Source organism: Corvus hawaiiensis, chromosome 5, assembly GCF_020740725.1.
Source record: "Corvus hawaiiensis isolate bCorHaw1 chromosome 5, bCorHaw1.pri.cur, whole genome shotgun sequence".
Taxonomy (NCBI): Eukaryota; Metazoa; Chordata; class Aves; order Passeriformes; family Corvidae; genus Corvus; species Corvus hawaiiensis.
In genome coordinates this window covers 70,712,854-70,728,850 of record NC_063217.1, presented here as the reverse complement: position 1 = coordinate 70,728,850, position 15,997 = coordinate 70,712,854, and the positions used below count along the sequence as shown (strand labels likewise).

The 15,997-nt window shown below is 42.3% G+C and overlaps 1 protein-coding gene across 2 annotated transcripts in view; it reads left to right on the top strand.

Annotated features, from left to right (window-relative positions):
* SPATA5 (spermatogenesis associated 5) overlaps positions 1 to 15,997 on the top strand; it is a 164,228-nt gene that overhangs the window by 148,029 nt on the left and 202 nt on the right. The gene's annotated exons all lie outside the window — the stretch shown is intronic.

Below are 15,997 nucleotides of genomic sequence, written 5' to 3'. Positions count from 1 at the left end.
GTGTGCACACACTCTTCCTGTGGTGCTCTGGGAGTTAAAACTCACCTTTTTTAATGCTTGAGAGGTTGCTACACACCAGTTTTTAGGCCTCTGTGGTGTGATTCAGTTGTTACCTATCTTTTATGGTCTGCTGGAAACGAGTGTTTATTTTTAAAGTGCCTTTTCCTGGATTAAATAGAGCATTAATTAGTGCGTGTGAGGAACAGGGTGCATTATTCCACCACAGCTTTCCATCGCGTCAAGAGCTCATTACCAGATGTAGGGATCATAAACAAACACACATGGCTGCTGCATGTAAATTTTCTGTAGGATAAATTACTGCTGATCCCTTCTGATTACATCACTTTGTCTTCCAGCTCATTAATACACTTTTGACCATGGAGAGTATTTAGGTGCTAATAACTCACAAAGCAATATACAGGAAAGTATTCGCTTTCCATATTTGTTAAACATATTTCCATCTGGATTTTCTGCCCATGGTCTAGACTACTCTTTTTTTTTTTAAATTTTGGAAGAGTAGTTGTGTAGTCAAAATTTTTCCTTCATGATTGGTGTTTATTTCTACAAAGTCTGTAGCAGGATATACAAATAGCCCTCCCAAAGCCACACAAAGACGATGCTACAGAAATTAATCTGAAATTATTAGGCCAAAGTCTTTGCTGGCACAATCCTCAGGGTAGTTATGCCAGCAGGTAAATTGGCCTAAGGATGAATAAACTTAATGAAAGCCGGGAATCACTAATTTAGAACTTGATCCTGCCTGTTACTGAGGAATTAGATCCCACTGCAGTAACTCCCATGGCAGTCCCTGGAACCAGTCCCTGCCATGCCAGGCACCCCAGTGGCTGCTGTAACATCTCCACTGTTGATGGTCCGTGAGGTTTGGGACGTGAATGAGCACTGACCTGAGGAAGGCAGCTCATCCCAGGTGTCAGCACAGCTTGCTAGGTGGTGACAAATGACATTTGTGATAGAGCCAAGACCTGTAAACCTACATTCAGTCCCTCTCAAGGATTGTCAAATGGCTGACTCCTGTTTGGAGTGACTTTTGCCTAACCCTGCTGGGATCCCTGGCATGTAATGTTTCACATACCCTGGTGGAAGAGACCATATTTCTTACTCCTCTCCCATGCTTCTTATCCCCCTCCCAAATTCTCTGAGAGCACCAGCCACAGGCTGCCTGAGCTGCTGACCGCAGCAAAATGACCTGGCAGGGATGAGTAGCCTTGTACCAGAGTTTCTTCCTATTTTCCTTTTACTGGAGACATCAAGATACAAAAAATAGGTAGAAATATAAAGCACCAAAGGAATGTGACATGCTGGCATTAATCACAGGTTCTCTCTGTGACCAGAGCATGAATTTTAGCCTTCATAATTGGACTGAATCCTGCATTAAAATCTGTCTCTGCTTCTGATAATGGGTATTACTGAGTCCAAAGTTTTGCAGAGCCGGTAAGTACCATCACCTTAAAGGCAAAAAGGGTTTGTTCATGGTACTTGTCCCGCTCAATGTCTTACAGCTTCCATTTAGCTTCCAATTATTAAAAGCAGATAAGGGGTTTGGAACATATTTAAGCATGTGCTTTACTTCAGTCGTGTTTGCTGACGTCAGAGGAACCCAAAACAGATGCCTATGTGCTCTCAGGGATGCTTTCTTGAAACCGGGGGAGAGGAAAAGAGAGAAGTCTCTCCTTCACTTCTTGGCTCTCCTCTTTTCATGTGTGAGTAACACACTGTGTGCCTGGTTTCATTTAAATCCAAGGATGGCAAGCAACCACACTCTGTGAAAACTTCCTACTTCTTCCCATCCTTTTTTATGGTTTGTTTTTTTTCTTCTTGCTATTGATATTTGGGAACCTGTGGAGACAAAGTGATGCGAAACTTGGAGGTCTGACGGAGGAGTTTATTCTGGCAGTGTTTGTGTGAAGCCCTGTGGTGCCATGAAATCCCCCTCAGTTCCACTGCTTGCTTTGCTTTTTCAAACACAGCCGTAGCCTGGGTTGGTGCTTCATTTGCAGGGGGTCTGTCAGGAGACAGGGAGATGGATGGGAGAATGTCCCAGCTCACAGGTTGGTTGAATTGCCTCTTTTATGGTAATAACATTCCTGAAGCGTGTTCTAATATTTTATAGCTTTTTTATATGAAAGACATGGATACCTGTCAGTAAATTATAAATCTGTGAACCCAGTAAACTTGTTGGTTCTTCTGAATCAAGTGTGCTTGACGTTCAGATGAATTTGTATTCCATTAAATGGCAGTAGCACTCATTGTATACTTCAACTCTACAATAACAGAGCATGTATACAGACTCTACTTTTTAAAAGGGAAATAAATTTATAGGAATTTTGTTTGAGGATTTATGTTACGAGTTTTTTTAAACAGTGAAGCATTTCCTGATGGGTTTGCAACAGCTAAGCAAGATGTGTGTTGAAATCACATTCACACCTAAGTGTTACATGGCTGTCCCTGCTTTGCCAGCTGCTCAGTTCGTGTGGTAACAGACCAAACAACTGCTAAGTGACAGTGCTGAAAACAATTTTGCAGGTTTCTCAAGAAAGTGTAAAGATGAGACTTCTCCACCATCTAAGATTAAGGGCCATTTGCATCACATCTGAAATATTCTGTGCTTGGTAAAGGTGAGGAGAGGAATATTTTGGGAATATGACTGTACATAGTTGGGGCACTGAGAGCTGCATGTCACTTTTTTTTCTCTCCACCAAAGTTTGGGGTATGTGAATATGGTTAAGTTGACCCTAACCATGAAGTCTAGTGCTGATCAGAGATTTCAAACCCACTCTTCTCTGTGCAGAAATGTCAGTGTGAGCTCATGTTGAAGCAATATAGACTTGATTAGGATCTTCTTTTAATCGAGAAATCATATTACAAAATACATCTGCTCCCAATAGTTTTAAGAAGTGCCTTGTGGCGATTAAAGCAATCGCTTGCTCAGAAAATAATACCAGGAAGAAATGTAGCACATTTTACTGGTTTTTTTTTCTGGATGTATATACTGTGTTAAAGAGAAGGATCATCAGTCCATCAATAGCACATAAATTAAGAAGTCCCTTGGTGGTTGATTTAATAATCTAAGTAGGATGTACTAGCTAAAGGAGAACTGGGAAGTAGCGTGTACACTTACTGCAAGGCTGTCAGGCAGTACTTAGTTATAAATCTTGCAAAACTGAAAAAAACCCACCCTGATAAGATTACTAAGACATGACAAATGCCAGCTATAAATAGATTTTTGATTTCCTGCTCCTCTCTTCTTTATCCTGCCCTTCACACTCCGCTGCAGTGTAACCAACTGTCAGGGTTGTGCAGCTCCTCCAGGTGAAGGGCAGCTCTTGATATATTTGTGATCATTGTGTGAAGTTCTCCTGCTAGTATGTGGTCCCTGTTTTAACCTCTTTGCAGATTCCCCCGATTATCCGAAATCACTTTCACATGGAGCTGAGGTTAAGCTTTATTTCTCTTGGCTTGTCCCTTCCGTAGCAGACACTTCGTCTTCACTTTGAAAGGACAAAGCGATGTTCAGCTGCCTGGGCCCGCGCCCAGCATTTGATTTATACATTATTTAATTTCCTTTAGAAAATTGGAAGCAGAACTTCAGGAGTGGAAGTCAGTCCTTTTCATTTGTTTAAGGATCTTTTAGGGCTAATATAATCATCGATAGTAGATGTCAGCATGATTAGGGTGACTTAAGGTAAAGCAAGGAAAATTGAATACCAAGAGAAATTCTTTTGCAGAGGAGAGGGTGCCAAGATTTATAGCTGTGCACAACATCTGTGGGTTATGAATTGTGGCATTAAAAAATGAAAATAGAAAATTGTCGGGTTTTTGAGTGACACATTGAAAACACCTGCCTCCCCTGGCTGCAGGCTAGGGCAAGAAAGGCTTGCACCCTTTTCGTTACATTTGCAGTCATTCCTTGGACTGTGGGTCTCTCTGGAACTTAATTCAACCAAGAAACTAATTCTACAGAAATTCCTCACTTAGTCCGGAGGTTTGCATTTGGGCTGACGCTGCATTCATTCCTGCAATTAGGTCTGCACATGCCTCTAAGTGACTGCCAAGACAATTTGAAAATTTCTCATGGAGTGGAGTCAGGAAATTAAAAATTAACTCTGGAAAGGACATCATATAATATTTGGCAGTGTGGTTTGAGTGCTGTGTCCACTGAGGGGTGGAAGGTCCTCCTCTCACCAAAAAAAAAAAAAACCAACCCAAAACTTGAAATATGTCTTCCGTGGGATTTTGAATGATCCACAGCTGAGGGAAATATGGGAAGGGGAAAGGCCTGTGGCATACGTGTCCTTATGGATACAATATGACTTATTTGTGGCCTTCAATTTAGCAAAATAGCATTTAATGACACAGAGTGAGAGTCCCACATTGTTTCAGGCTCCCTGGTGCTACAGCTGCTGTTCCCAACATGGTTGTGTGGGGGAGGAAAGGGGCTTCAGTGCCGGAGTGTCACTGTGGGGCTGTGCCCATTCCAAGTCTCAGAGTTATCCATTTGATCTGTAAGTCACTTGATAAACAGGAGGTGCACGTTGCAGCACAAGAGAGGCTTTCTGAATCCCAGCCCTTTGGGATGAAGCAAGCGCCTTCCCCAGTCTGGGCTGCTGAGAGAAGTGCCAGTCATGTGGTGTAATGCAAAATGAAAGGAAGGAATAAAGACCAGCTTCCCCATGAGATTTCATGCATTTAAAACTTGCTCACACCATAAAAACCAAGTGATTGATATCAAAGAATCTTCCAGATAGCATGAAAAGTATTAAATTTGATACCACATGGGAAATGTTAAGAACATCTCCTGATCTTTGTGGTACTGAACAATTACAAAGCTGAGAGAAAATATTATTTGGTTTTTGGGTCAGTATGGAAAACTGCTTCTGTGGCATATCCTGTATGTGCTGCCTTCATTCTTTTGGTCGCCTTTTATTGTGTTTGCAGAGGGGTTAAGACTTTCTATCTGAGTCCTACAGACTGTCTGTACCTCTAACATGAAATGAGTAAACACAATACGCAAGGAAGTGGAAAGTTCACACTTTCTCCTGCACATAGGCAATTCCTGAGCAAATCTTCTGAACTCAGCTCTTGACAAGGGTCTGGAAACAATTCCGGTTTTAGATATCCACACAAGGCAGACAGAGCAGCATCTGCTAAGGACAAAGTCAGTGTTACAATTAAGGTGTCCTTTTTTTACCACCCCATTGACTCATGGCCACTTGGCATGTGCTGTTGGATGCTGTCATCCTTAGAGTCCTCCTCTGTGGCACGCAAAGTGGGCTGCTGGGTGATTCCTGAGCCTGTTAAATAGGCGGGAATGACTCCGGGGAGTGCAGTTTTGCTTTGTTGTGCCATTATATAACTTGGCCACACAATTCAGCACAGTAAAATATTTATGGAAGTTCAGGAGAAGGCATATGTGTGCTGCAGTCTCTAGTGAGAGGAGTGCACCCACAGCACTGCAGGTAAGAGGAGCAGATGGTTTTTCCTGTGTATTCACTCAGCTTCCCCCAAAAGAAGACTGGGAGATACTTTGAGGATCCAGGCTTGCATATTTTGTGTAGAGGGTTGCAGTACTGCCTAAGGCTGCTATTCATTCTTACTTCTCAGGCTATAGATTTGAGGGATGTTTAAGATCTGTACAACCCATGGTACTGGATTGTTTTTCTTCTAATTTTCTCATTTTGTCCTTCTTCCCTTCTGCCAAAAGCCTTCCCAGCTCCTGTTTGTCTTTCCTGTTGCTCGCTGTAATAGTTGTTCCTTTCAGCTTTCTTTCTTCCTTTCTCTCTGTAGCTGTTTGGACAATTCCTTTGGATACAACTCCTTCCTTTAGTAGTGGAAACTGGATGGGGAGCAGAATTTTTTTCCTTACTGAATTTAGGTTCTGGTAGGCAAAGCAACCCTACAGCAGGAGGCAAAAAACTTCAATTTGGTGACTTCAATTTGTAAGTGTCCCTCAAAGTATCCCTTGGGATCGCTTTGGGAGTGTCCTGTTGCTGGTTTCACTAACGTTTCTTTGTGGATTTTTAGGGTCTTTCAGCTGTGGTCTTCAGTTCTGTTATAGTTTCTCAGCTCACTCCTGTGGCATCCTTCTTTGGGCATCATCCCCTCCTCCCTTGAACACTATTAAGCATAAATTTCATATTTTTCTGGCCTTATATTGTTTGTGTATTGTGCTAGCCTGCAAATTCTTAGAAGCTGAAATGGTGTTAACATTAAGAAGCAAAGCTGCACACAATGTGGAGGAAGGGGAAGGGAGACTCCTCTGCATCCCCCTATGCATATTTGCAGAAATGCTGAGGGTAAATTTTGAATGTAAAGCATCTTTGTGAAGAGAAATTCAAGTGACCCATTTTCTAAGTCTTCACAGCGTTGGAAATTTGCATTACATTGTCTTGCCTAGACAAGGAAGGAGGGGGAGAAAACCCAAGAGACCAAGGAGGTTTTTGCAACAACATGGCACAAATTGAGAAGGAATTTACAAATATGAAAGAGAAGAGTTTGTTAAATTAGATGTTAACCATGGAGTAAGCAGATCTGGATGACTTTCAGACGTTACATGGATTCGGTTTCCTCAGCTGGAGGAGGGCACCCAAATGACAAGTTGTAATGTTAATGGTGCAAAAGCAGACACTGTAATTGACTTTCTGTTCCATTAAAATATACCCCTTCCATAAATCCTTAACTCAAGGTAATAGTTGATACCCCACTTTTCTTGTTCGACATATTTGCATCATTTGTGGTTTCTTTTCTCGCCGTAATTGCTTCATTTCTTTTTTTGCAGAAGCAAAACCTGCATTAAAACTTGAATAAGTTCTTTACAGCATTTTTTGCTTCCTCCTTTAGGAGTTACAACCATACACAAAGGCATTTTGCTGGGGCTTAATGCTATTGCTTTCTAGGTCTTCCTGTCCTCCCAGATACACTCTGCCTCCCTGGAATACAGGCATGTGGTAGCCCTCCCTGATTTTCCTGGGAAACATGAGCAGCTGGGTGCTATGGGAAGCTCCAAGAAGTAAACTTAGAAACAGCCTGAAATTCCTCAGGTTTCTGCTGAGGAAATAGATACTCCACAGGAGACATCTCGCACCTTCCAGGAACTGAGAACCCAATAAATAAACGCTAGAGAGCTTACATTAAGGACATTACTAATTTTGCAATCCAAAAGCCTTATGTGTGTTCTCCCCAAATGTCTTTTCTCACCTCCTACCTCAACTCAGGATATGTATGCATGTATCATAGGGAGACACAGAAAGTGTAAGTCTTATTATTGTAGGATTTCTGTGTTTTCTATCCAAATTGACAGAAAAACTAAGTTTCTAGAAGATTTGTCATTATCCTTAACTTAGTGAGTTTGCCTTTACTGTATTGTATTATGATAGCTCATATGTAGGTAACTACAGTTGCTATTTCTAACCTGCTGTGTAAAATCCAAATCGGGACAATATTCACCATGGCTCCAAAGACAGGGCGAAAGGCGGAGTTTAAATGAACCCATGAAAAAACAATTTTTTTTGCTTTCCTTCTTTGCTAGTTGGATCCAAAAGTTTAGGGCTATAGCTACCTTTAAATGGTGATATAATGTAATAGAAATGCAGCTGGAGCTGAAAGGAGATGAAAGACAATAGAGACTGGCTGTGCTCTATTGACCAAAAAAAAAATATTTTTAGGGAAGGGAGAGCACTTCTCCCAGTTCCTTTTGCAGAATTGCTTTTATTTGCTTTGTTTTGATAGGAGTCTGAGGCCTCTGCTCAGATTAAACTTGAGAAAGGAACAGCAAGAATTACTTTTCAGTGCAAGAAATAGGGAATATGCTGAACGTATTCCCCAACCTCCTAAGTGCCTCAAACTCTGAAAAGCAAGCAAGCAAATGCAGCAACCACTTAACACCTCCACCCTGATAGGTTTCATAAGGTAGGAGCTCCCAAATCTGTTTTGTACAGGTTTTTTTTTCTAGGTAGAAACTCATGACAGCCACAGCTAATGATGAAGTCTTCTAGTTTTAAATTTTTAGTTACATAATCCAATCTCTCTTGCCGGTGGCGTTCAGCAGAATACCCTTGGCTCTGTGTCCCGGCCCTCTGCAGCACCAGCAGACTGTGAGTGAGAACACAGGATTCTCTTAATTACTTTTAATTAAAATGAGTGCGTGCACACACACACACATAGAAAGACTCTGGTTTTCTAGTGGCTTGGCTTCCTTTTCCTCATTGAAGGGAAGAAGTTAAACTTTCCCATTAAATGTTTATATAAAAATGAAATAATTCTGAGGTTAACCAGAAATGCAGCCTAATCTTGTATAGAAACATGCATGAGATTTTTGGGGAGGTTGGTTTTTTGGGGTTTTTTTTAGTTGCATAAATATAGATGAAACTTGAAGTTGGCAGAGAGTGCTGTTTAAAAATATTCAGTCCCAGCATGTAAAAACTCGTTTTGTTATGGAATTCCTTTGTGAGAGGTGTAGCTATGCCATGTCTCTGCCAAAGTGATGGGAGCCATATCGGCAGAGCGCCTCTTGGAAAATAGCTGCGTTTTGGGCTTGTAGTTACAAAATTGAAATCGGAATTTACATGTTTTATACATTGCTTGGAAGGATACCACATCTAGTAATATTTTTAAGAGAGTGGAAGAAAGAAAAAAAGAAAGCTTGCAGATGGAGCTGAGGCTTCGCTCTGTTAGAACATGTCGGGATGAGCAGAGGTATGTGTGATGACACTTAGCATGTACCACTGAGAGTGCTGCTTTATTCCCCTTAGCTGTCATCATGTGCTGGAGTTATGATACATACACCTAATTTTGGCTACATACCTCATCTTTCCCTTCCCTGGGCATGTGTGAGCTTTACAGAATAACAGGAGCTACTGATACATGTGATGCTGTCTGCTGCCCGGGCACAGCCCCTGCTCAGTTTCTGGCACTGGAAGAGCAATTAAAGGCAGCATTTTGGGGTCACTCTGCCTCAGTAATTGTTGCCATGATTGTCCCACAAGTGCAGCTGACCAGTTGTCTGGCTCAGCTCTTGGCTCACCTTCAGCTGAATCTGAAGCTTGGCTGAGACCAGGAGGAGAGAGCAGAAGGAGGACTTGGTCTTTGCTGTGGCCACCATGGAAAGGGCGAGTGGGAACCCCCATCCTGGTCAAATCAGATGTATTCAGGCAGCAGGATGGCTTTGTGTCCCTGTGCAGCACCTCAGGTAAGCTGTGGACACCCACATGCGTGGTCACCTGCACATCAAGCCACAAAATTACACAAATAAGCAAATGGTACATTAAATTGTGAAGAGCTGGGGCAGACTGCTCTGAACTAAGGTCACTTACAGACATCATTAAAGGAGCTGGTTTTATTCAATTACATGTGCTTAACAATTTCTCATGAAAGGAATCAGGAATAGCAGAGATCATTTGCTCAGAGACACAGGATACACATAATTATAGAATCACAGGATGGTTTGGGTTGGAAGGGACTTTAAAGAACATCTTGTTCCACTCCCCTGCCACGGGCAGGGACACCTTCCACTAGACCAGGTTACTCAAAAAGTAATACCTGTCCTTTCCAATTAAGAATTGCAAAGATGCTGCTTCACCAGTGCAGACCTCTTTTAAAGTATGCAGTCCAGTGTCTGCTTATACCAAATGTCTCTTTAATAAACAAGGAAGAAAGAAGTCTATATTTTTATAAAAAAATAATATCTAATTATAGACTATCATTGCTGAGGGTAGGAACTCATCTGTTCCAAGGCAGTGTTCCTAAATACAGAACCATAGAGATGTAAGTGCTTTAACTTGAGGAAAGCTAATAACATTTTACAACATAGCTGCTTGGAGATCAAAGAGGCCTCTGTCTCACTGAGGCACTTGTGTGGCCTATGAGGGCCTTGCACACTTCAGCTGGGAAAATTTTATGGAGCAACAATCATGTCCTAAGCAAATCCACTCCATGGTTCAGTACATGAATCTGAGGAGTGAATGGATACTGTCTGAAAAGCACGATGCTAATACACTTAATCATTTTCTGCTTAGAACACATTATCTTCCCTTTGCAAAATGCCCAAATGTATAATTTGTATAATTTTGTCCAGAGAAGCTGTGGATGCCCCATCTGTGGAAGTGTTCAAAGCCAGGTTCTGAGCAACCTGGTCTAGTGGAAAGTGTCCCTGCCCATGGCAGAGGGGTTAGAACTAGGTAATCTTTAAGGTCCCTTCCAACCCTAACCATTCTTTGATCCTGTGATCCATGCCATTTAAATCTACAGATCATAGAAGTGAGCAGAATGAAGAGATGCACATACAGGGTGATTCTTTGTCTTTTTAAAAGATAGGTCAAAATTTATCACAAGCTGATCAATAGTACCATAGTATTGGAAATTTTTTCCTCTATACAGAACAAGATTTGTAGCAGTCAGTAACAATTTCTCTGTGCAGAGAAGAGAAAAAACCCGTGTTTTCTTGTCTTTCCTTGGTTTATACATGAAACAGGGGAGTCAAAACACAAGAGAAGTACTACATTTAAGCCTTTTTGAAACACATCAAAAACTTCACCTGTCAGCAGCTAAGACCCTCTCAGTTTAGCCCATTTTAAAGAGAAAAATTGATATTTGTGACATCTTAAAATAGCAATCTTATCTAGGGCAGGTCTCCCCAGCAGCTCTCCGCTCCTGGAGCACAACATGTCTTGCTTGCTGTGCTCCCCACTCCTCCCATGCTGACTTGTCGAATCCCCCCTGAACCCATCTCAATACCCCAGCAGCAAGCTAAGGCTTTTTTTTTTTTTTAATTTCTGGATTAGTTTTGTGATGGTCTGGTGCATTGAATCGGTGAATGAAAGGGCCAGCTTAGCGCCGGAGCCAGCACAAGAGCCGGGTGGGAGCCCGCAGCCGGCAGCGGGTGGTGCCTACACAAAGGAGAAGGGGGAAAGCGGAGCCGTGGCGCCCCACACTGAGCAGGAGTGACCTGCTGGGGGGTGGCACAAACCTCGAGGTCTTTTTACATCTCTGCCCAGCGCTGCTTTGAGCCCCCTACAAATCCCTTGTGGGAAGTCGTGCGCTGCTGGAGCTGCATTGAATTATTTATGTGGATTTTAGAGTACAATCAGCAACCTCTCCCAGCTACTCTCTGCCTACGGAGCAGCTTCTCGCTTCGGAAAGGCGTCCATGCCCTCCTTTTTCCTTAGATGGGTCCCGGGAGCTTTCCGACTCTACCCGTTTTGTGGGGATAAGTCTTTTGCTCCAACAGAGCAGCTCCTGGCACAGGGGTAGGGCAGGAATTCGCCCGAGTGAGACACAGATGTCCAGACCCGGGGGTTATTCATGTCTTTTTTCAAATGCCGTGTGTGAAGCTTTTATCCCTCCCTGGCTGAGCGGGAAAGCGGGAAAGGCGAGTCCCCAGACCTGGTCCCGGCTCCCTTTGAGGTGCCCGGCGGGCGCTCAGCCTCGCAGGTACTGCTCCGCCAGGAAGCGCCCCAATTTGCGCTATTCACAACCCGCAGGGCACTGTTCTTGTTTCCAGGCTCCTAATCCCTCTCTCACACACAGTCCCTTACAACTTTAACTGGCGGGGTGGAGGAGCGAGTTAAAAAGGAAGGAAAAAGGAAAATGAAACACAATGTACGGCCAGGCAGTGGCTGCCAGTTACGGCATACACAATCGACACCAGCTGCAGCCCAATTAAACCCGACATTCACAGGTGTTCCCAGCACACTCGGCCCTAACAAAACCACTTTCTTGAAAATACCTAGGGCTTTAACATAGAAGCGTGTTTTTTTTTTTTTTTTTTTTTTTTTTTAAGATATTCTTTAAAGCTTTTTAGAATACTTTAAATACAAAGAAGCTGAAAGGGACTTTGAGCCCGCTGGAAAGAGTTGGTGCTTAATGCCAGAATGGGGGAGATCGCCCAGCTGAATCAGCCAGTGTAACCATTGGTTTCGAGGGAAAGATGGGCTATGCTAAATGCTGTTTATTCAGGGAACAGTAACTGGCACCGGGCATTTTATTGTTGCTGGGAGTGAAATGGGGAAGGAGGGAACGACTAGGTGTAAATCCTTTTCTTCTGGGGCGCTCATCATTGTTTGCAGCATAGCTGTGAGATGGTATGTGGCTTTGCTTCTTACTGATCTCTGTGTGGTGGCTCAGACAGCAAATTTTAATTCTCCTTTCTTCCCAGGAAAGCTTGATAGTAGTGCCTTTTTGGCTTTGAAGCACAATTCTAGATTAATTGTTTATTTTCTGATCTTAAAGCACTTACTGAGATGATAAATCAGTCCTTTAAGAAAGTAATGTACTGTTTTTCATACATGAATCCAAAACTATTCCCATGCTAAGAGATGGCTGCAGGCAGCAGATGAATGCATCAGTCAGTAAATTGTTCTGACTCCACTGAAAATGAGGATTCTATTTGTTAAATTTCCATTTATAATGATAATAATACTAACCAAACTAGGGGGTATTCTGGTACTCATAGATTCAGCAGCTTTTTATCCCATGTGGCTGGCTCTTTATTGCTGCAGTAGCACCCATGTAGTTACAGTAGTTACAGCTTAATTACCTGGTGCCTAGTCTGTTGTTTAATCACTGCTATGTCTGACAATCACTTCATGTCTTCATTACTGCGTAGCAGTGGGTGCTGAAAGCCACTCTGGATTTAGATGCAGTCACAAAATATCTATTTTGTCCCTCCATACAGTGAGCTGCAGTTTCGCCTTTGGAACAGGACTAGGACATTATTCCTACTCCTCACAAAACCCAGAGATCTAAAAGAGTGTGCTTTTATTTGTCTTTTCTTTTTTGTATACTGAAAAGGTGAAAATCATGATTCCTTGTATTTGTATTTGGAACTCATTAAGAATTGCCTTGCAGGTAGGTAATGTTGGTTCTCAGCATTCATTTATGGAGACAGGCAGAGGCTATTCATCCTACTAAATGCAATGGAGAAAAAAGAATCTCACCCAAGCTTCAAATTCTCAAATAATTTGGCCTAAATTAGGTACTTGGGAAAAGATATTGGAGGCAGTGTGGATAATTTTCTGAGAAAAATACACAAATACAGTGATAAGAAAGGAACTGCAAGCAAGCCAGGGACAGAGCTATGGCCTGGTACAGCCCCCTCTGTGCCCTTCAGGCACTCAGCAGTGAGAGTTCAGGGCAGAACTAGCCAAGGTAACAATGGCAGATGGGAAGAGGGATGGACAGGTTGGGCAGGAGCAAGGTCTGAGTCACTGAGGACTCTTCAGCTTGCAAAGACTTGACTGAGAGGGGATGAGATAAAACTCTGTAAAATCATCAATGGTACAGGGAAGTTGAACAGGGAAGAGCAGATGAATCACCGTTCTCATAACACAGGAGCTAGGAGGACTTGCTGAAATTGCCAGATTTAATACAAACAAAAGTGCTTTTATTATATAAGGCATGATTGGACTGTGGCAGTTGATACAGGATGATCTTGTAGAGGCCAAAAGGAGAAGAGATTTAAGAAAGTTACAGGAGAAATTCATTGGGGATAGGCCTGTTGCAGGGATTTGAAGATGATGATCTGTATGCAGCTTCTGGCTTTGGAGTGCTGCTAAGCCTGGGAAAGATCCATGTCTTGCTGCAAAGGGTCTCCTTCCTCTGCTGTCAGTTACAGCCCCTTCTGCTGCCTTCCCTTTTTGCCTCAATCCACAGAAATGACATTTAAAAACCCTTCAGGTGCTCCATCTGGTAAGAAATGTCCTAACATGGCTGTGACAAGGAATCTCCACTACAGACCAGTGACCTAAGGCCAATAATACCTAATTCACCACATGAAGTCACTCTCCTGTCACTGTGGCTGCACTACTACTTGTGTTTGCTTTCCACAAGTGATTTAGTTTTACCAGCTAGTGAGAATGCTTGTAAGGACTTTCATTCTTTTTTTTTTTTAAAGTTTGCATACTTGAACAAAGAAAAATAATCAGACTCGCCTTGTTGAATCTCTTACCTCAGAAACCTGATCCCCTGGGTTAGACAAGGAAAGGAAACAACTCCATGTGACTCTGTGACCAGACACGAGGTCCTAAATTTTCAACACTGTGCCATAACACCTGCTGTTTATTACTCAATAATATAGAAAAGATTTAGTCCACAAAAATTCTGAGTGCAGCCAGGAAAAGGGAGAACATTAATTCATGCCTTAAAATTCTTTCTTTGTGCTTTAAAACCAGATGAAATGCTTTTGAGAAGCCAAAAATAAACAGTTTTCTGGTGCTTCTTCATGTCTAGTGATTTTCAGTTATCACAGAACTTGTGGCTCAGTCTTCAAGAATAAAATTAAAACAAAAAAAAAATCCTTTGGAGGTTAATTATCATCACTGTTACTGATAGTGTTGGCAGGGCATGGGGAACAGGTGAAAGCATCATCAGAACTATCAGCCTCTGGGCGAATTCCTCCTGAGTGTATCAGTGTACAAATGAAATGGGAAGAAATGGGATTGGCAGTGGTGTTCCTTCGGTTTTGGATGTGGCGACTTGACAGTGTCTCATTCAGCTTCTCCTTCAGTAAAACAGCTGCTGACAAGTGAACACCTTGTCAGTGACACCCTGCTTCAGCATTTCATGCTGTGGATGGGTGATGGTCTCTGTGAGAAGAACAGGGCACTCAAAACTTGCTGGACTACATTTGGGGATTTTTTAATAATGCCTGTGAGAACTTCCAGAGGGTCTCTTAATTTTGTGGCCTTAGTGCAATATTTATCAAGGGGAAGTGGACCCTTCCTTCAAAGGCCAGCATGGGTTCAGAGTCCAGGAGGCTTGGGATCTGTTTTTCCATCAAGAGACTTCTCCCTTGTGAAAGAATTCCGGGTTTAGTGGCAGGCTGGGAGTGCGGGGGGAGTTTGATCTGGTGTGGGTTTTTTCTTTAAGTAGCTTAATATTCCTGTTAGAGATGGGGACATAGTCACAATGTCTGCTTAGAGAAAAACCTGCACAGAAAGACCAGGGCCTCTCTGTTAACTTTCTGGGTGATGTATTACTGATCTCCACGAGAAGCTGGTGCGCTAAATCTCAGCTGTGCTTCCACGTTCAGCTGTCTCTGAAGTCCTGAAAAGCATTAAAATGCGTAACAGCAGTGTTTAGCTTTGGTGCTCATTAGAGCAGCACAGAACTAATAGTAATATTGTTGTAACTTGACAAAGCCATCTAAATCCATGCATGTTTTCTTGTGAAAGCTTCCTAAACATGCTGCTAAATCCCCTAAAAAGCTACTAAACGGCTTTGGCAACCATTAGTAGAGCATAAGCGGGGGAACTCCTTTCAGTAAGTGAACAAACAGAGAAAATATGCTGAATAGCTGGACAAATGTGTTTCAGCTGGCTCTTTCATTTACAGATATAAGGGAGCAGTCAATATCAATCACTGTTTTCCCTGTTGCACTGGAAATCACAATATCTCTTTTCATTCCACAAGCTCCTTTCACCACAGTAATGTGTCTTTAGAGTGACACTGGCATCAGTCTGTTTCCGCTGTCTGAAGTCCAGAGAGCTTAAAAACACATTGCAGAGTATGAGACCTTAACCCTCCTCCCCTTCCACACAACCCTCTCCTCCGAGCCTCCTTTTGGAATTAATTGTTTTTATTTCTTTCCCAGTGCAAGGCTGGGAAAGAAAAGTGCCCGCAGAGCCTGGGAATATCTGCTCTTGCACTTTGGGGATGGAAAAATATATCGCTGGTGGTTGGGATTTGAATTTATCAGGTGTTGTGGGGAGTTTAACACAAGGTAATATGATTAGCGAGTTAATTTGCAGCATGCTGTAATGTGAATTGTAGTGTAACTGTGGTTTGAATTTCGAGCTATATCCTGTTTCTTGGATGTCCTAATCACCCACAACCTCATTTATTTAAAAAAAAATTTTTGGAAAAACTCTACTTGTGATTACTTGGCATTTGGAGTGATTTGATGTTCTTGTGTTCTCTTTCTTCTAGTAATGTAAGTAACGACAACAACAATAATAATAATAATGATAATAATAATGCTGTGTGG